The sequence below is a fragment of the Aethalodelphis obliquidens genome, unplaced genomic scaffold (assembly GCF_003676395.1).
Source record: "Aethalodelphis obliquidens isolate GAN/ISIS:26980383/991018 unplaced genomic scaffold, ASM367639v1 scaffold8, whole genome shotgun sequence".
In the NCBI taxonomy this organism is placed as follows: Eukaryota; Metazoa; Chordata; class Mammalia; order Artiodactyla; family Delphinidae; genus Aethalodelphis; species Aethalodelphis obliquidens.
In genome coordinates, this window is record NW_020837952.1 from 23,440,900 (window position 1) to 23,463,156 (window position 22,257).

The following is a 22,257-nucleotide window of genomic DNA, read 5'->3' on the forward strand; positions in this document are numbered from 1 at the left end:
TTTATTTTTTTCTTCTCTGATTGCCATGGCTAGGACTTCCAAACTATGTTGAATAAGAGTGACGAGAGTGGACATCCTTGTCTTGTTCCTGATCTTAGAGGAAATGCTTTCAGTTTTTTCACCATTGAGAATGATGTTTGCTGTGGGTTTGTCATGTATGGCCTTTATTATGTTGAGGTAGGTTCCCTCTATGCCCACTTTCTGGAGAGTTTTTATCATAAATGGGTGTTGAATTTGTCAGAAGCTTTTTCTGCATCTATTGAGATGATCATATGGTTTTTATTCTTCAATTTGTTAATGTGGTGTATCACATTAATTGATTTGTGTATACTGGAGAATCCATCCATTCCTGGGACAAATCCCACTTGATCATGGTGTATAATCTTTTCAATGTGTTGTTGGATTCTGTTTGCTTGTATTTTGTTGAGGAATTTTGGGTCTATGTTCATCATTGATATCAGTCTTTAATTTTCTTTTTTTTTTAAATCTTTTTTGGAGTATAATTGCTTTACAATGGTGTGTTAGTTTCTGCTTTATAACAAAGTGAATCAGTTATACATATGTTCCCATATCTCTTCCCTCTTGCATCTCCCTCCCTCCCACCCTCCCTATCCCACGCCTCTAGGTGGTCACAAACCACCTAGCTGATCTCCCTGTGCTATGTGGCTACTTCCCACTAGCTATCTATTTTATGTTTGGTAGTGTATATATGTCCATGCCACTCTTTCACTTTGTCACAGCTTACCCTTCCCCCTCCCCATATCCTCAAGTCCATGCTCTAGTAGGTCTGTATCTTTTTTTTAAATTTTTTTTAGGTCTGTATCTTTATTCCTGTCTTAACCCTAGGTTCTTCATGACCTTTTTTTTTTTTCTTAGATTCCATATGTATGTGTTAGCATACGGTATTTGTTTTTCTCTTTCTGACTTACTTCACTCTGTATGACAGACCCCAGGTCCATCCACCTCACTACAAATAACTCAATTTCCTTTCTTTTTCTGGCTGAGTAATATTCCATTGTATATATGTGCCACATCTTCTTTATCCATTCATCCGATGATGGGCACTTAGGTTGTTTCCATCTTCGGGCTATTGTAAATAGAGCTGCAATGAACATTTTGGTACATGACTCTTTTTGAATTATGGTTTTCTCAGGGTATATGCCCAGTAGTGGTATTGCTGGGTTGTATGGTAGTTCTATTTGTAGTTTTTTAAGGAACCTCCATACTGTTCTTCATAGTTGCTGTATCAATTTACATTCCCACCAACAGTGCAAGAGTGTTCCCTTTTCTCCACACCCTCTCCAACATTTATTGTTTCTAGATTTTTTGATGATGGCCATTCTGACCGGTGTGAGATGATATCTCATTGTAGTTTTGATTTGCATTTCTCTAATGATTAATGATGTTGAGCATTCTTTCATTTGTTTGTTGGCAATCTGTATATCTTCTTTGGAGAAATGTCTATTTAGGTCTTCAGCCCATTTTTGGATTGGGTTGTTTGTTTTTTTGTTATTGAGCTGCATGAGCTGCTTGTAAATTTTGGAGATTAATCCTTTGTCAGTTGCTTCATTTGCAAATATTTTCTCCCATTCTGAGGGTTGTCTCGTGGTCTTTTTTTTTTTTTAACATCTTTATTGGGGTATAATTGCTTCACAATGGTGTGTTAGTTTCTGCTTTATAACAAAGTGAATCAGTTATACATATACATATGTTCCCATATCTCTTCCCTCTTGCGTCTCCCTCCCTCCTACCCTCCCTATCCCACCCCTCCAGGTGGTCACAAAGCACAGAGCGATCTCCTTGTGCTATGCGGCTGCTTCCCATTAGCTATCTACCTTACATTTGGTAGTGTATATATGTCCATGCCTCTTTCTCGCTTTGTCACAGCTCACCCTTCCCCCTCCCCATATCCTCAAGTCCGTTCTCTAGTAGGTCTGTGTCTTTATTCCTGTCTTACCCCTAGGTTCTTCATGAGATTTTTTTTTCTTAAATTCCATATATATGTGTTAGCATATGGTATTTTTCTTTCTCTTTCTGACTTACTTTACTCTGTATGACAGACTCTAGGTCTATCCACCTCATTACAAATAGCTCAATTTCGTTTCTTTTTATGGCTGAGTAATATTCCATTGTATATATGTGCCGCATCTTCTTTATCCATTCATCTGATGATGGGCACTTAGGTTGTTTTCATCTCCGGGCTATTGTAAATAGAGCTGCAATGAACATTTTGGTACATGACTCTTTTTGAATTATGGTTTTCTCAGGGTGCATGCCCAGTATTGGGATTGCTGGTTCATATGGTAGTCCTATTTGTAGTTTTTTAAGGAACCTCCATACTGTTCTCCATAGTGGCTGTACCAATTCACATTCCCACCAACAGTGCAAGAGTGTTCCCTTTTCTCCACACCTTCTCCAGCGTTTATTGTTTCTAGATTTTTTGATGATGCCCATTCTGACTGGTGTGAGATGATATCTCATTGTAGTTTTGATTTGCATTTCTCTAATAATTAATGATGTTGAGCATTCTTTCATGTGTTTGTTGGCAGTCTGTATATCTTCTTTGGAGAAATGTTTATTTAGGTCTTCTGCCCATTTTTGGATTGAGTTGTTTGTTTTTTTGTTACTGAGCTGCATGAGCTGCTTGTAAATTTTGGAAATTAATCCTTTGTCAGTTGCTTCATTTGCAAATATTTTCTCCCATTCTGACAGTTGTCTTTTGGTCTTGTTTATGGTTTCCTTTGCTGTGAAAAAGCTTTGAAGTTTCATTAGTTCCCATTTGTTTATTTTTGTTTTTTTTTCCATTTCTCTAGGAGGTGGGTCCAAAAGGATCTTGCTGTGATTTACGTCATAGAGTGTTCTGCTTATGTTTTCCTCTAAGAGTTTGATAGTGTCTGTCCTTACATTTAGGTCTTTAATCCATTTTGAGCTTATTTTTATGTATGGTGTTAGGGAGTGTTCACGTACCTGTCGACTTATTGAAGAGGCTGTCTTTTTTCCACTGTATATTCCTGCCTGCTTTATCAAAGATAAGGGGACCATACGTGCATGGGTTTATATCTGGGCTTTCTGTCGTGTTCCATTGATCTATATATCTGTTTTTGTGCCAGTACCATACTGTCTTGATTACTGTAGCTTTGTAGTAGAGTCTGAAGTCAGGGAGCCTGATTCCTCCAGCTCCATTTTTCGTTCTCAAAATTGCTTTGGTTATTCGGGGTCTTTTGTGTTTCCATACAAATTGTGAAATTTTTTGTTCTTGTTCTGTGAAAAATGCCAGTGGTAGTTTGATAGGGATTGCACTAAATCTGTAGATTGCTTTGGATAGTAGAGTCATTTTCACAATGTTGATTCTTCCAATCCAAGAACATGGTATATCTCTCCATCTATTTGTATCATCATTAATTTCTTTCATCAGTGTCATAATTTTCTGCATACTGGTCTCTTGTCTCCTTAGGTAGGTTTATTCCTAGATACTTTATTCTTCTTGTTGCAATGGTAAATGGGAGTGTTTTCTTAATTTGTCTTTCAGAATTTTCATCACTAGTGTGTAAGAATGCCAGAGATTTCTGTGCATTAATTTTGTATCCTGCTACTTTACCAAATTCATGGATTAGCTCTAGTAGTTTTCTGGTAGCATCTTTAGGATTCTCTATGTATAGTATCATGTCATCTGCACACAGTGACAGTTTTACTTCTTTTCCGATTTGGATTCCTGTTATTTCTTTTTCTTCTCTGATTGCTGTGGCTAAAACTTCCAAAACTGTGTTGAATAAGAGTGGTGAGAGTGGAGAACCTTGTCTTGTTCCTGATCTTAGTGGGAATGGTTTCAGTTTTTCACCATTGAGGACGATGTTGGCTGTGGGTTTGTCATATATGGCCTATATTATGTTGCGGAAAGTTCCCTCTATGCCTACTTTCTGCAGGGTTTTTATCATAATGGGTGTTGAATTTTGTCGAAAGCTTTTTCTGCATCTATTGAGATGATCATATGGTTTTTCTCCTTCAGTTTGTTAGCATAGTGTATCACTTTGATTTATTTGCGTATATTGAAGAATCCTTGCATTCCTGGAATAAACCCCACTTGCTCATGGTGTATGAGCCTTTTAGTGTGCTGTTGGATTCTGTTTGCTCGTATTTGGTTGAGGATTTTTGCATCTATATTCATCAGTGATATTGGCCTGTAGTTTTCTTTCTTTGTGACTTCTTTTTCTGGTTTTGGTATTAGGGTGATGGTGGCCTCGTAGAATGAGTTTGGGAGTGTTACTCCCTCTGCTATATTTTGGAAGAGTTTGAGAAGGATAGGTGTTAGCTCTTCTCTAAGTGTTTGATAGAATTCACCTGTGAAGCCATGTGGTCCTGGGTTTTTGTTTGTTGGAAGATTTTTAATCACAGTTTCATTTTCAGTGCTTGTGATTGGGCTCTTCATATTTTCTATTTCTTCCTGGTTCAATCTTGGCAGGTTGTGCATTTCTAAGAATTTGTTGATTTCTTCCAGGTTGTCCATTTTATTGGCATAGGGTTGCTTGTAGTAATCTCTCATGATCCTTTGTATTTCTGCAGTGTCAGTTGTTACTTCTCCTTTTTCATTTCTAATTCTATTGATTTGAGTCTTCTCCCTTTTTTTCTTGATGAGTCTGGTTCATGGTTTATCAATTTTGTTTATCTTCTCAAAGAACCAGCTTTTAGTTTTATTGATCTTTGCTATCGTTTCCTTCATTTCTTTTTCACTTATTTCTATTCTGATCTGTATGATATGTTTCCTTCTGCTTACTTTGGGGTTTTTTTGTTCTTCTTTCTCTAATTGCTTTCGGTGCAAGGTTAGGTTGTTTATTTGAGATGTTTCTTGTTTCTTAAGGTAGGATTGTATTCCTATAAACTTCCCTCTTAGAACTGCTTTTGCTGCATCCTATAGGTTTTGGGTCGTCGTGTCTCATTTGTTATTTGTTTCTAGGTATTTTTTGATTTCCTCTTTGATTTCTTCAGTGATCACTTCATTATTAAGTAGTGTATTGTTTAGCCTCCATGTGTTTGCATTTTTTACAGATCTTTTCCTGTAATTGATATCTAGTCTCATAGTGTTGTGGTCGGAAAAGATACTTGATACAATTTCAATTTTCTTAAATTTACCGAGGCAAGATTTGTGACCCAAGATATGATCTATCCTGGAGAATGTTCCATGAGCACTTGAGAAAAATGTGTATTCTGTTGTTTTTGGATGGAATATCCTATAAATATCAATTAAGTTTATCTTGTTTAATGTATTATTTAAAGCTTGTGTTTCCTTATTTATTTTTATTTTGGATGATTTGTCCATTGGTGAAAGTGAGGTGTTAAAGTCCCCTACTATGATCGTGTTACTGTCGAGTTCCCCTTTTATGGCTGTTAGCATTTGCCTTATGTATTGAGGTACTCTTATGTTGGGTGCATAAATATTTACAATTGTTATACCTCCTTCTTGGATCAATCTCTTGATCATTATGTAGTGTCCTTCTTTGTCTCTTGTAATCGTCTCTATTTTAAAGTCTATTTTGTCTGATATGAGAATTGCTACTCCAGCTTTCTTTTGATTTTCATTTGCATGGAATATCTTTTTCCATCCCCTCACTTTCAGTCTGTATGTGTCCCTAGGTCTGAAGTGGGTCTCTTGTAGACAGCATATGGATCTTGTTTTTGTATACATTCAGCCAGTCTGTGTCTTTTGGGGGGAGCATTTAATCCATTTACATTTAAGGTAATTATCGATATGTATGTTCCTATTCCCATTTTCTTAATTGTTTGGGGTTTGTTATTGTAGGTCTTTTCCTTCTCTTGTGTTTCTTGCCTAGAGAAGTTCCTTTAGCATTTATTGTAAAGCTGGTTTGGTGGTGCTGAACTCCCAGCTTTTCCTTGTTTGTAAAGGTTTTAATTTCTCCATCAAATCTGAATGAGATCCCTGCTGGGTAGAGTAATCTTGGTTGTAGGTTTTTCTCCTTCATCACTTTAAATATGTCCTGACACTGCCTTCTGGCTTGCAGTGTTTCTGCTGAAAGATCAGCTGTTAACCTTATGGGGATTCCCTTGTGTGTTATTTGTTGTTTTTCCCTTGCTGCTTTTAATATGTTTTCTTTGTATTTAATTTTTGATAGTTTGATTAATATGTGTCTTGGCATGTTTCTCCTTGGATTTATCCTGTATGGGACTCTTATGCTTCCTGGACTTTATTAACTATTTCCTTTCTCATATTAGGGAAGTTTTCAACTATAATCTCTTCAAATATTTTCTCAGTCCCTTTCTTTTTCTCTTCTTCTTCTGGGACCCCTATAATTCGAATGTTGGTGCGTTTAATGTTGTCCCAGAGGTCTCTGAGACTGTCCTTAGTTCTTTTCATTCTTTTTTCTTTATTCTGCTGTTCAGTAATTATTTCCACTATTTTATCTTCCAGGTCACTTATCCGTTCTTCTGCCTCAGTTATTCTGCTATTGATCCCTTCTAGAGTATTTTTAATTTCATTTATTGTGTTGTTCATCATTGCTTCTTTCCTCTTTAGTTCTTCTAGGTCCTTGTTAAATGTTTCTTGCATTTTCTCTATTCTATTTCCAAGATTTTGGATCATCTTTACTATCATTATTCTGAATTCTCTTTCAGGTAGACTGTCTGTTTCCTCTTCATTTGTTAGGTCTGGTGGGTTTTAACTTGCTCCTTTATCTGCTGTGTGTTTTTCTGTCTTTTCATTTTGCTTATCTTACTGTGTTTGGGGTCTCCTTTTTGCAGGCTGCAGTTCGTAGTTCCCGTTGTTTTTGGTGTCTGTCCCCAGTGGCTAAGGTTGGTTCAGTGGGTTGTGTAGGCTTCCTGGTGGGGACTAGTGCCTGTGTTCTGGTGAATGAGGCTGGATCTTGTCTTTCTGGTGGGCAGGTGTACATCTGATGGTGTGTTTTGGGGTGTCTGTGGCCTTATTATCATTTAGGCAGCCTCTCTGCTAATGGATGGGGCTGTGTACCTTTCTTGCTAGTTGTTTGGTATAGGGTATCTAGCACTGTAGCTTGCTGGTTGTTGAGTGAAGCTGGGTCTTGGTGTTGAGATGGAGATCTCTGGGAGATTTTTGCCGTTTGATATTACGTGGAGCTGGGGCGTCTCTTGTGGACCAGTGTCCTGAAGTTGGCTCTCACCTTAGTTGCACAGCCCTGACTCCTGGCTGGAAGACCAGGAGACTGTCCTCCACATGGCTCAGAATAAAAGGGAGAAAAAATATAAAGAAAGAAAGAGAGAGAGGGGTGGGGGGAGGCAGGTAGGGAGGGAGGGAAGGAAAGGAAGGAAGGAAGGAAGGAAGAAGGAAAAAAGGAAAGAAAGAAAAAGGATAAAAATAAAATAAAGTTATTAAAATAAAAAATAATTTTAAGAAAAAAATTTTAAAAAGTTAAAAAACAAAACAAAAAAAAACGGACGAACAGAACCCTAGGACAAATGGTGAAAGCAAAGCTATACAGACAAGATCTCACACAGAAGCATACACATACACACTCACAAAAAGAGGAAAAGGGGAAAAAATAATCTATCTTGCTACCAAAGTCCACCTCCTTAACTTGGGATGATTTGTTGTCCATTCAGGTATTCCACAGATGCAGGGTACCTCAAGTTGATTGTGGAGCTTTAATCCGCTGGTCCTGAGGCTGCTGGGAGAGATTTCCCTTTCTCTTCTTTGTTCCCACAGCTCCCGGGGCTCAGCTTTAGATTTGGCCCCGCCTCTGCGTGTAGGTCGCCTGAGGGCGTCTGTTCTTCACTCAGACAGGACAGGGTTAAAGGAGCCGCTGATTCGGGGGCTCTGGCTCACTCAGGCCGGGGGGAGGGAGGGGCACGGAGTGCGGGGCGAGCCTGCGGCTGCAGAGGCCAGCGTGACATTGCACCAGCCTGAGGTGCTCCGTGCATTCTCCCGGGGAAGTTTTCCCTGGATCACGGGACCCTGGCAGTGGCAGGCTGCACAGGCTCCGGGGAGGGGACGTGGAGATAGTGACCTGTGCTCGCACACAGGCTTCTTGGTGGCGGCAGCAGCAGCCTTAGCGTCTCATACCCGTCTCTAGGGTCAGCACTGATAGCCGCGGCTCAAGCCGGTCTCTGGAGCTCCTTTAAGCAGTGCTCTTAATCCCCTCTCCTCTCACACCAGGAAACAAAGCGGCAAGAAAAAGTTTCTTGTCTCTTCGGCATCTCCAGACGTTTACCGACTCCCTCCCGGCTAGCCAGCAGTGGTGCACTAACCCCTTAAGGCTGTGTTTACGCGGCCAACTCCAGTCCTCTCCCTGAGATCTAAACTCCAAAGCCCGAGCCTCAGCTCCCAGCCCCCGCCTGTCCCCTGTAATTTTCTTTTTTTGTGATATCTTTGTCTGGTTTTGGTATCAGGGTGATGGTGGCCTCGAAGAACGAATTCGGGAGTGTTTCTCCCTCTGTAATTTTTTGGAAGAGTTTGAGGAGGATAGTGTTAGCTCTTCTCTAAATGTTTGATAGAATTTGCCTGTGAAGCCATCTGGTTCTGGACTTTTGTTTGTTGGAAGATTTTTAATTACAGTTTCAATTTCATTCCTTGTGACAGGTCTGTTTATATATTCTAATTCTTGGAAAATTGTACCTTTCCAAGAATTTGCACATTTCTTCGAGGTTGTCCATTTTATTGGCATATAGTTGCTTGTAGTAGTCTCTTATAATCCGTTGTATCTCTGTGGTGTCAGTTGTGATCTCTCCTTTTTCATTTCTAATTTTACTGATTTGCGTCCTCTCCCTTTTTTTCTTGTTAATTCTAGCTAAGGGTTTATCGATTTTGTTTATCTTCTCAAAGAACTAACTTTTACTTTTATTGATCTTTGCTATTGTTTTCTTCGTTTCTATTTCATTTACTTCTGATCTTTATGATTTCTTTCCTACTACTGACTTTGGGTTTTCTTTGTTCTTCTTTCTCTGTTTGCTTTAGGTGTAAGATTAGATTGTTAATTTGAGATTTTTCTTGTTTCTTGAGGTGGGATCGAATTGCTATAAACTTCCCTCTTAAAACTGCTTCTGCTGCATCCCATAGGTTGTGGGTCATTTTGTATTTTTGTCATTTTTCTGTGTGTTTTTTGATTTCTTCAGTGATCTCTTGATTATTTAGTAGCACCCTGTTTAGCCTCCATGTATTTGTGTTTTTTACAGTTTTTTTCCCCCTGTAATTGATTTCTAATCTCATAGCGATTATAATCTCAGAAAAGATGCTTGATATGATTTCAGTCTTCTTGAATTTTCCGAGGCTTGATTTGTGACCCAAGATGTGATCTATCCTGGAGAGTGTTCTGTGTGGACTTGAGAAGGAAGTGTATTCTGCTACTTTCAGATGGAATGTCCTATAAATATCAATTAAATATATCTGGTCCATTGTGTCATTTAAATCTTGTGTTTCTTCATTTATTTTCTGTTTGGATGATCTGTCCATTGGTGTAAGTGGGGTGTTAAAGTCCCCCACTATTATTGTGTTAATGTCAATTTCCCCTTTTATGGTTGTTAGCATTTGCCTTATGTATTGAGGTGCTCCTGTGTTGGGTGCATAAATACTTATAATTGTTATATCTTCTTGGATTGATCCCTTGATCATTATGTAGTTTAGAATAACCTTGTCTATATACAGAAAAAGTCTCGCTGGGATTTTGATAGGAATGGCATTAAACTCATCTGTCAATGTGGGGAGAATTGACATCTTAACCATTTTTATTCTTCTAATCCATAAATATGGTATGTCTGTCTATTTATTTAGATCTTCTTTGATTTCTTTCATCAGTGTTTTGTGTTTTTTAGCATAAAAATACTGTTTATGTTTGGTTATGCTTAATTTCTGTCCTCTCATGCCCACTGAAGGCATCTCTCCAGCAGTTCTCTACTCACACTTCTACCTCATCAATTTTTGACTCTACCAGATCATTTCTACTATCAGTCATTTCTCCCATCCTGAAAAAAAAATCTCAAAACCCACACCATGTTTTCCTCGATTGCACTTCTCTTCTGCCTACTGCCCTATTTCTTTGCTCTTTGTATCAAAACTCCTCAAGAGATTTGCCTGTACTTGCTGTTCCCAGTTTCTTTCCTTCCATCTTTCCTTTAATCAGTTCTAGTCTGGCATGTGCTTCTACCTTGGCAAAGCAACACGAAATCTATATTGCTGTATCCAGTGGTTAACTTGTGGTCCTCATCCTTGTTGACTTTTCAGCAGCATTGATATAGTTGATCTACCTAAATTAACTTTTTTCAATTTGCTTCTGGGAAATGCAGGTCAAAACAAGATATAATTTAGTACCCACCAGATTCCTCCAAAATTAAGTCTGGTAAATCTAAGTATAGTGAAAAACTCATACATTGCTAGTGAGAGTATAAGTTGGTACTGCCACCTTGGAAAGTATTTTAATGACAGTAAAGTAGAAGATACTCAAAATCTCTTAATCCAGAAGTTCCAATACTAGGTGCTTACCCTAGAGGAACTTTTACAGATGAGACCTGTATAAGATTGTTCATTGCAGTATGATTTATAGTAGCAAAAAAGTCTCTTAGTAGGGGAATGTATGTGGTTTATTCATGTAATGGAATACTGTCTAATAATTTCATTAAATAAACAAGAACTACATGTTTCAGCACAGGTAAATCCCCAAAAACATAATGTTAAGTGAAAAATACTAAGTATTTTAAGATACAGTTTTGTATAATAGGATGTAAAGTGGGATTTTTTTCTTGTCACCTAAGCATTTTTCTTGGAGCTCAAAATTGAGGACAGTAGTTGACAAAGGAGCCCTGCAGTATAAGCAGAGGTGCTGAACCTGCTGGAAAGTGGCTGTGATTTGTACTGGAACTCTATTACCTCTAGTCGGTACAAGATAAAGAGAGACTTAAGTGGGAGCAAAGGATTCTTGGAAGAGTTATCAACCCAAGAGGGAGTGCTGTAGTGTTTATATTGTCTTCCATGTGGGTTGCAAACAATTTCTCTGAAAGATTGGAGAACTTTTCAGGAGGAAAAATACTTCTCTGGCTGAATGTCTGCTGGGTTGTGGAAAATAGTTAGGCCTCCCTAGGATGCTGTCTGAGTGGAGTGTTAGAGAATTCTTGGAAAAGTGTGATTTGGGTCCCCTGGAATTACTGATGGCCCAGAGACTGGGGGCAGCTGCTGCTTTACTGGGGAGGTGTAAAGGTAAGCGATATATAAAATAGCCGTACAGTGGAAGAGCCAGGACACACAACTTCCTCTGTGTGTCCAGTGATGTTGAATTAAAGGTGTTTCCTTTGGGCCAACCAAACACTTTAGAGGCTAGACAGGCTACAGCCATCTTGAAAGAAACTTAGCAAAGAGAATTGCCTGCTGGGCAGAAGCAACCTCAAAGTTATACCAGTGACATAGGAGCTGAGGACTTTTTAGAGGTAAGCTGAAGAATGTCTCTTCTGCGCCAGAGAATGTTACAGAGGGAGGTTCTGTCAAAGAAAACCAGAGATGACAGTAGTTAAAATGGTAAAAATGGATTTCATCCAGGAACCATTGCAATAGGGGAAAGGAGCCCCTCAGTATACAACTGGGCTCAGTTCTGAGTACAGCAAGGACAATTGGAAATTTATAGCCAACAGGCAGAATGAGGTGGGGGTGATCAGTGGAGGGAAAATACTAAGAGGAGACATCAAGGATAGGGAGATTCTTGCTAAACCAACTTAACAGGATTCTTGCTGAGGGCAAGCCAGGGTGATCAGATAGCAAGGACAGGAAATTCTGTAAACTGACTTAGCAGGATTCTTGCTAAAGCTGGACTATGCAGTCCCAGTAAGGATGGGAGGCAAGGTCAAGGCCCATTTGAGAAGAATGATCAGAGGAGTCTGACTGCAGTTTGGTCAAGGAGAGAGTATTGCAGAATTCTCAAAATGCCCCACATGAGAGAGGCAACAGTAGATACTGCCAATGACTGAGGATGTTTGATAGCTGAGAGAAAACTACAAACAGCACCTAGCCTATGTAATATTAACTTTGCCTCTTTACTTCTCACTTTTCCACCTTTATTCTCATCTTCTGGTAAGCAGAATAATGGCTTCCCAAAAATATCAAATCTTAAACCCCGGAACTTGTCCTGTAAGTGTTACCTTATAAGGGAAAAAGAATCTTTACAGGGATGATTAAATTAAGGGTCTTGTGATGGGGGAGGTCACTCTGGATATCCAGGTGGACCCTAATTGCAATTACACGTATCCTTATAAGAGGGAGGCAGACAGAGATTTGAACACACATACAGAAGGAATAGCCCTTAAGAAGCAGACCAGGGAGATTTGAAGATGCTGGCCTCAAATATTGGACTGATGTCACCACAAGCCAAGGTATGCCGGAAGCCACCAGAGCTAGAAGAGGCAAGGAATGGCTTCTCCCCTAGAGCCTCTTTAGAGAGCATGGCTCTGCTGACCCTTTGTGATATTGATGTTTGATTTTGATCTTCCGATCTCCAGAACTATAATGTAATAAATATGTGTCCTTTTAAGGCACTAATCTTGTAGAAATCTATTACAGGATCAATAGGGAACTAACACATATCCCATCACACAGTACTATAATAATTTGTTAGCGTAGTAGTGAGAATACAGATAACAGGACAGTTGACTCTACCTGAAGGAAACAAGGAAGACTATGGTGACTTTTGAAGTGTGAATTAAAGGATTAGTAAAAGTCTTTCAAACCTGAGATGGGGTGTGCCTTCTGAGTAGAATAGCTAACATGAGCAACATGGTACTGAGGTTTTTAAAGTACATGACTGTACTTGGAATGGCTGGTATAAATAAACATGTATGATGCTTGGAAGGAAATGATGAATATTAAAGCTGGAAAAAGTAAGGTGGGGCCAGACCATGCGATTTTGTATGACTGCTGAAATGTTCTTCATTTACTCTATATGCATGATTTTAAGGATTTTAAGCAGGGGAGTGATTGGAACAGCAGTGTAGGCAGACCTTTTAAGAGGATATTGTAGAGGCAAGACAGAAAAAGGTGGTCAAGTGGACATTTGTATCTAAATGCAATGTTATTCATTCTCTGGAATGGATTTGAATAAGGATGACTTAACAACTTTATAAGTGATGGAGAAACAGTAAGGGCATTGCCTGTTTAAAATGGAAAAAAAAATAAGGAAATAAGGATGTACTGTCATTATTTTTTTGTAAAATTGCATTTGATGTTTCTGCCAATGCCATGAAAGGAAAGACAACACTTATTTTCAGATTTGATTGTATTTTTAGACTATTCAAAGAGATCATAAAAAATTAGAGATTATAATTTTAACCATGTGGCTAGATACAAGGTAAATCTGAACATTAGTAGTACTCCCATATACTACTTATAACCAGCTCCAAAATGCAATGAAAATGATTTATATAGGTCCCCGTCTGCATACTACTTACTAGAATAACTCTCAGAGTTATGTAGTCAGGATAAGCTAGGTTTTGCTGCAGTAGCAACCCTAAAATCTTAGTGGCATACGTGTCAGTGGTTTGCTACACATGCATTATGGCTGCTCTGGGACCCAGACTGATTGATTATCTGCTCTCTGGAACATTGCCAGTTTCCATGGCCGACCAGAAGTGAGAGTGAGGAATTGCATACTGGCTCTTAAAACCTATTCTCTGACAGCAACATGTCTCTTTTATTCATATTCTCTTGGTTAAAAGAAAAAAGTCAATCACTTGGACTTACTTAATTTTCCAGGGGCCAAGGACGTACAAAACTACCATGTGCTTGGGAAAAGAACTGGAACTATTTGATGGGTAGCACTAATGATTATGGTAGTATTTTTTTTTTAACAACTGATTATCAATTTATTAAAAATGTTGATTTAAGCATCTGCACTGGTGACTTCAGCCTCGACTCCTGGCTCAATACTGACGGAAGTGATCTGCTTGACAATCTCAGAAGGACTGTGCAGGTCAATGAGTCCCTTGTGGATCCTCATCTGGAAAAAATCCCAAGTCTTAGAACCATCACGACAAGGAGTTTTCCTTGTAGTTATTCTCAGAGTCTTGGTAGACATCTGAACTGGTCCTTTTCGCTTTGAGATTCTTTTCCTTCGCACCTCTGATCAGGTCAGCACATCCCTTCTCCAAAGACTTCACGTTGTGGCTGGTGAGGGTGATTCTAATGCGGTGAATCGCCACCTCGGGCTCCACTGGAGTCTTTCCGGTATCTTTAAAAGCCATGGATGGCTGTGGCACAGCTTCCTGACTGACTTGTTCCTTGGCGAGAGCGAACAGCGGTAAGTTAGGAGCAGGAGTGGGTGGCCCGAGGCTCCGCTGCAGCGGCGACCCTGTCTTCGTCCAAGTGCTATGGTAGTATTTAAATATAAAAGTCAGGACCAAGGAAAAAAATGTACGTGATTATAAAAGTATAATCCTTGAAATATATCAAAAGCATAGATAACAGCTCTAACAATGGAACAGAAGTGTTTAGATCAGTATGAAAAGGTTAGTATCTAATCTTCTCTAAACATAAAATCAGATTCAAATACATTAAACAAACAAATTTCAGGACCAAAATAGAATAAAATGGCCAAAGGATAGGAACAGGTAATTCTCAAAAGATGAAATAGAATAGGAAAATATATTTAAGGTTGAGAGTTCAAGTATTATCTACTCTATTTAAATTAAGGGATAATTTAAAAACAACACCTAGAGTCAGTGAGTTTATGGAGAAATGGTTAATCAGATATTGGTGGTGGGATTATAAATATAGTCCCTTTGCAAAAAACAATTTAGATATTGTATCAAGAACCATAAGAATATTCATACCCTTTAAGAATCTCTCTCTAGGAATTTACTCCAGTTAACACATTTTTGACCAGAAATGTATTAAGGCCACAGGCGTTAGTTTCTACAAAAATCCCCTGGTCAATAATGGGTTAAAAAGAAGAAATGTTAAATGAGTTAAAGGAAGTATTTTGTTGTAGTGAGGAAAAATCCATCCATTTATTCTTTTTTTTTTTTAAGTTATCCTTTTTCTTGGTTTGTTTTTTAAAATTATTATATAAGTTTAAGGTGTACAGCATTGTAATTCAACATCTGTATACACTACAAACCAGGCGTCTAGTTATAATCTATCACCATACAGTTGACCCCCTTCACCCCTTGCTCACCTCCCCCCAGTCCCCTTCTCTTCGGTAAACACTAATCTGTTCTCTGTATCTATGAGTTTTTTTTGTTTTATTTTGTTTTATTTTTCTAGATTCCACACGTGAGTGAAATCATACAGTATTTGTCTTTCTCCTTCTGACTTATTTTACTTGGCATAATACCCTCAAGGTCTATACATGTTGTTGCAAATGTCAGGATTTCATTCTTTTTTATGGCTGAGTAGTATTCCATTGTGTACGAATATACCACATCTTCTTCATCCCTTTATCCATCGATGGACACCTAGGTTGTTTCCATGTCTCAGCTATTGTAAATAATGCTGCAGTGAACATAAGAGTGTAGATGTCTTTTTGAATTAGTGTTTTTGTGTTCTTTGGGTAAATACCCAGAAGTGAAATAGCTAGGTCATATGGTAGTTCTATTCTTAATGTTTTGAGGAATCCCCATACTATTTTCCATAGTGACTATTCTAATTTACAGTCCCACCAACAGTGTACAAGGGTTCCCTTTTTTTCACATCCTCTCCAACATCTGTTATACCATTCTAAGAGGAAATGTAAAAGGGAAGAATATAAAATATATGAATACTGTGATTACAGACTAAAGATATATAAATATTTGGGCAAATAAAGATTGTATAGCAGTATTGAAGGAAATTTGCAAAATTAGGTTAAATTAAAAAATAACACTTCTTCCTAAAAACACATACTCTAGTCTAATAGTGAAAAAAACCCTTGACAAATCCCAGTTGAGGGTCATTCTACAAAATATCTGACTAGTTCTCAAAACTGTCAAAGTCATCAAAAATAAGTTTGAGGAATTGTCATAGCGAAGAAGAGCCTGGGGAGCCATGACCACTTAAATGTAATGCGATACCCTGGATGGAATCCTGGAACAGAGAAAGGACATTACCTAAAAACTAAGGCAATCTGAATAAAGTATAGATCTCAGTTAATAATGTATTAATATTGATTGAATAACAACAAATGTACCATACTAATGTTAGATGTTAATAATAGTGAAAATTGGGTGTGTGGAATATGGGAACTGTGTACTGGTTTTGTAAATCTTAAACTATCCTAAATAAAAATAATCCTAAAAATAAAGTTTTTTTTTTCTTTTCTTTTTTTTTTTTTAAGAAGAGGGAGAAAAATATACATATAGGCATTTGTTCATCAAATGTCTGTGGAAGGAAAAAAAGTGTGCCAGATTTATGTATATTGTTACAAGTATGTATATACATATAGATTAATACTAGAAGGAAATGAAGTGAAACCAGTTTTTAGTGAAGCTAGAAGGTGATGAACATTTTCCTAGTCTAAAATTTGTTGGAAGCAAGCAAAGTGAATTTGATAGTTTGGATTGAGACAGTGGTGGTCCTACAGCATAAAGAGAACCTACCTATGCCTCAAGTTGGCCTCTCTTTTTTAAAAGCAAAAATCACATACTGTTAGCCAGGGATTGGGGACCACAGCAGAGCATATAATATAGCAGAGACTTCTTACTTACTGAAAAAATTGATTTGAAATCTTTCCATTATATCACCAGATCATTTTTGTCCAATCTTCCCTTAAAGAGGGTACATCAAATAGATTAGTAAGAAATTCTGTCTTGAGTGTAGTGCCCTTTGCTGACACTATTAATTAAATACGTTTTAAAAGAAAGTTATTTTATAATTTTGTAGTGGCTACTGCTTTTCCTTATCTTTCTTTGTTCATTTAGTTATATGCTTAATGCTTATGCTGTCCTCTCATTATATATTCCTTTTTAAAAATCCTTATGGTATTCCTAGAATTTAGTTCATTACTACCTAGGTTTTAAGAAGGTCTCACATTTGGCTCATCAGTTTTGGCTAGGACTTAAAAATGAGTCAGTTATGTATAGAGACTTTTTTTCTTTCTTTTTGTCAACAACACTTTATATTGTTTTAGTTTCATCATATACATTTAATGGAATTAGATTTGAGAAGCTCAAAATTATATAATTAAATACAATTAGCTTCTTGATTTAGAGTCCAACCTGTTAGAATGATACCTGACAGCAGACATTTGCACAGTGCAAGTTACAGTCATATGGTTAAGCCCTACTGGTTTGCTAATTCACCTGTGTATATTTATGGGTTAATGCACCAAAGGCAGGCAGGTAACATGTGTCTTGTAGGTAACATGTATGTGCCCTAGGATTTTATTGAATTGACTTTGTGCTCTCTCTCTGTTTGGAAATGCATTTATATTGAGAATTACGGCATCTTTTCATACCTATATTTGCCATTGTATTTTGCCCTCTTTGAATTATCTTCATATTCTTTGCCCATTTTTCAATGTGTTGTTACTCATGCTTTTCTCAGAGCTTTTTTTTTTTTTTAAACATTAGGACTGTTATTACTGATATTCTTATATTTAAATCTTTGACCTGACTGGAGGTTATCTAATATAAGGAGTGAGATGGGAATCTTATAGGAAGAGTCCTTGACTGAGGCCCGGTCCTGCCGGGTAGTCACTTCTCTAGGAAGCCTGGGAAATTGATCTTCACTCTAACTGGTCTTTCATTAAACATTCAGGTAAGTCCTAGAGCTGTTTTGAACAAGTTGCTTAGACCTGGTGAGCACCAGACATACGGTCAGAGTCTCCAGAACAGTCAGGAGAGTCCAGAGTGGCACAAAGCCTCCCCAGAACAGGAGGGTGCATGGTTCTCTCACCAGGAGAATAGTAGAGGCATCTACCTGTATGTTCTCATGGGATGTGTTGCTGACCTGGGAAGCATGCTGGGAGCATGCTCCACCTGGGAGCATGCTGCTCTGAATTCTGCTTTGTGTGGCCCTGCTTTTTCAGACAAGCTTCAGCATCATATGCTATTAAAGAAACTATATCCTTGGCTGTATTTGTTAGCGTCTTTCTACCAAGCACATCACTCTTCTGTGTTGGAGCCTGTTGAATTTTTTTTTTATCCCAGATGGCTAGCCAGTTGTCCATTTATACCATTTACTGAATAATATGTCTTTCCCTCCTGATTCTAATTCTCATTCTTAAAGCTCTATTCCACTGCCCTATTTATCACTGCAGTACTCCTATTTTTTCTTTAGTTTGCTTTCTGATGTATTATAATTAATGGCAGGGCAAGTCCCTGCCCTTACCCTTCTTTCTGAATATTCCTGAACTTACTCTTGCATGTTTGTTCTTTCAGATATACTCTACCATAGAACCGATTCTTGGAGCACCTTTTCTTATAGAGCTCTTATTAAACATCTATATTTGGTTGGTAATAAAGTACTGTGCCATAGAGCAGGTGTCCCCAACCTTTTTGGCACCGGGGACCGGTTTCGTGGAAGACAGTTTTTCCATGGCCTGGTGCGGGGATGGTTCAGGCAGTAATGCAGCGATGGGGGCGGCAGATGGAGCTTCGCTCCCTCGCCCACCGCTCTCCACCTCCTGTGTGGCCCAGTTCCGTAGCAGTCCGCAGCCCGGGGCTTGGAGACCCCTGCCATAGAGGATTCTTTGATCAGTGCTGCCTCCTTCTTTGTTGTTGTTGTTTTTTTTTGCGGTACGCGGGACTCTCACTGTTGTGGCCTCTCCCGTTGCGGAGCACAGGCTCCGGATGCGCAGGCTCAGCGGCCATGGCTCACGGGCCCAGCCGCTCCGCGGCATGTGGGATCTTCCCGGACCGGGACACGAACCCATGTACCCTGCATCGGCAGGCGGACTGTCAACCACTGCGCCACCAGGGAAGCCCCCTCTTTGTTTTAAATGAATGTAAACTAAAGATTAATAGGTCTAGTATTTTTTAAAAGTTAACTAGATTGTATAAACTAGATTGCACACAGACACTTGCTCACTAGTTTATTGGTTATATAATTCCATCCAGGCATGTGAATAAACACGTATTATGGAGTCTATCATCTTGATATGCCATCCAGAGTTTGCCTGTATCTGCCGTATAAGTTTGAGTTTTATCGTATTGATTTCTCTTAGCAGCCGTGTATGGCAGCTGAGCTTGTCCCAGCTCTTCTCCTTCCTGTCTGCTACTTGAGCAGCAGGTTTTGGAGGTGCTTTCTCTCCTTCTAGTTCTGTTCAGCAGCTCCTAGGGCTATAAAAACCTTTGGCTGTCAATTTAGGTACCTTAAGGATCCTTCCAGTGGCTGTAATTTCTTTATTCCAATATATAAAATCATTGTATGTTAGCCTTAGAAGGGATCTTGGAGGACTTCTAATCTAGTGGTTTTTAAACTTTTAAAAAGGAGCTAAATCTTTTTTTTATTATTAAAGAAATATTATGTAAAGCCCCAGTATCTAAAAAAGAGGCTAAATAACAAAGTGCTTTGTTTAAGAAGGGAGTGAATTGAGTGGAGCTGAAACTATCAAGCTCTTTGATGCCCTGATGTTGGTCCTTGAGGCACCTGGGTAGAACTCTAAGCTGATCTTATTCATCCCCCTCTTTTTACAGATGAGGGACCTGAATCCTACCATAGTTAATTGCCTTGCCGGGTTGTAGCCTAGGTAAGAGAATGGCAGACTTTCAATTCATTAGCCTCTCAGTCAAGGACTTTTTCTATTATACCATGCTGCTTCTAATGGAATTACTGCATTCTTAAAAGTTACAATGACCTACATATGTATTTTTTAATTAGTATTACTTTCCTTGGCAGAGATATCAATTAAATTGCATCTTGGTTCCCATTAAAATCAAGGAAAAATTATAGGATTTTAGTGTCATTAAATATTTATATGTTGAAAATTTATCTGATGTATAATAGCAAATTTATAATTAAAAAATTAATATAATCTATACATTTATAGGATATATTTATTTACATTAACACGGTATTTTTTATGTTTTTAAAGTTTAAAAATCACAACTGTTATTCCTAGGCCTAGTGATAATGGTGGTTATCTTGATAGAGAGTGTTGTCATTTGTCAGATTGGCAGGGTACTAGTTCTAGAGGTGAATCAGTTTCCAATGTGATTAAAAGTGAGAAAAAGAATTTAAGCCCGTGTTATTAATTTTTTTTTTTTTTGCAGTACGCGGGCCTCTCACTGTTGTGGCCTCTCCCGTTGCGGAGCACAGGCTCCAGACGCGTAGGCTCAGCAGCCGTGGCTCACGGGCCCAACCGCTCCACGGCATGTGGGATCTTCCCGGACTGGGACACGAACCCATGTCCCCTGCATTGGCAGGCGGGCTCTCAACCACTGCGCTACCAGGGAAGCCCCGTGTTATTAATTAAAAAAAAAAATAGTACAACAGGTTGGAGATTTGCTTAAACACCATTTCCTCTACCTTTTTAGTGGGAATAACTGTACCTCTTGAAAATTACTCTAAGGATATATGTAAAGCCATCTTTTAAAAAAATCATATTTCCCTTACTAAAAAGTAGAAGTAAACAAATAAAAACCATATAATTGTGATAAAACAAATGCATTTAATTTTTAAATGTTATTGGAAAGAAAGTCTGATTTCTAGTACATTGGAAGATCACATTTGGCACTATCAGTGGGGCAAAATGGACGGTAGATAAACTGAGAATACAATTTAATCATTATATATAATAACAGGTCTCTGGGGATAAAAATAAAATTAAATTCACATGAAAGCATTACAGTAGTAAGCTTTAAAAAGAGATTTATTTTTTTATTTAATGAATATTTGTTATTTGTCTCTAAAAGCAACCTATTTGTCCTTAGTAAAAAGTAATAGCAGTTTGCCCTAGCAGATTTTCATATTGAAATAGTTTTTAAAGTTATATTATTACTTTTTGGCCCTCATGTTATCTTTATTTAAGTTTTAACTTAGCTCTTGCTTCTAATCTTTGACTTATGTTTCTTATCTACTTTGTCCTTCCATTTTGGACTGTAAAGGCCTTGAGGGCAAGAAACCATATTTGGTATTTGCATATTGGTTTGCAGTACTGCTTCAAGCCACAGTGGAGCCTGACACAAAAGGAAAACGAGCAATACTAGTGCTGTCTATATTTAAAATCTTTATGTTTAGGATTTGTTTTGTTTTGATTTTTAAAAGATTTTAAAAATCTTGATTATTGAGTTTTTTGGCACTCTCTTAAACTTTGCACTAGCTTTATCCTGTCCTGGCTTGGGGTCCCAGTACATTGTAGAGGACTTGTTTATAGCAAACTTTCAGTACATGTTTTGTTGGACATTTTATTTCATTCTGCTTGTAAACTATGGCCGGGTTTTTATTTTCCTTCAGATGTCTTATGGACCTATAGAAAAAGTCAGAATTGAAAGTTTAAAAGGTTATTTTCCTTATGGTAGGGGAGAATAATATCAGAAAAAATTTAGAAAAAAAGGAAGTGCTACTGATCTGAGAAATGTCTTTCTTTTAACTTGCTCCACTGAATATAGAGCATAGAGAAGTTGAGAACTGGAGTTCAGTGGAGAAATTAAATAGAACAGTTTTAAAAAATTAAATTGGGTAAGTCTTATGTATTGGTTAGCTTCATCAATTATTCAGAGTGTTGTATACACCCAATATACTATACCTGCTTGTGTTCATATTTAACCAGTTCTATTTTTTTTTTTTTTTTTTTTGCGGTACGCGGGCCTCTCACTGCTGTGGCCTCTCCCGCTGCGGAGCACAGGCTCAGCGGCCATGGCTCATGGGCCCAGCCGCCCCGCGGCATGTGGGATTCTCCCGGACCGGGGCACGAACCCGTGTCCCCTACATCGTTAGGCGGACTCTCAACCACTGCACCACCAGGGAAGCCCAACCAGTTCTATTTTAATGGAGTCCAAGAACAACCTCTCAAAAAAATCACTTAGTAAATTATATGCAGTATGTGTAATATGTTGTGAATCTCGGCTTAAGACTGATGTCTATTTTCTTTCTTCTGCAAGTGTGGATTTATGATTATTACGGTGGTATTTTAATATTGGTGGTGGCATTTTCATAAGGAAAGGTTATATACTAAGCTGAATTTGCTTTTGTGAAACTTTTAAATTCCCTGTTGTTGAAAATATTCAATAATATTGTTGATAGTCTTCTAAATGTATGGTTCAAACCAATCAGTTTTGGAATTTTCCACATAGATTAAATGGCTAGAGTGAGCTAAAGATAATAGACTTTTTCCTCCAATGAAATACCATAAATTTGTATTATTAAATATCAGTGGCCAAGAGAGAATG

The 22,257-nt window shown here is 38.1% G+C and overlaps 1 protein-coding gene and 1 pseudogene across 1 annotated transcript in view; one reads left to right on the plus strand and one right to left on the minus strand.

Moving 5' to 3' along the window:
* Positions 1-22,257, plus strand: part of ZDHHC17 (zDHHC palmitoyltransferase 17) — a 106,903-nt gene that overhangs the window by 14,303 nt on the left and 70,343 nt on the right. The gene's annotated exons all lie outside the window — the stretch shown is intronic.
* On the minus strand, positions 13,833-14,193 carry LOC113620775 (40S ribosomal protein S20 pseudogene; annotated as a pseudogene).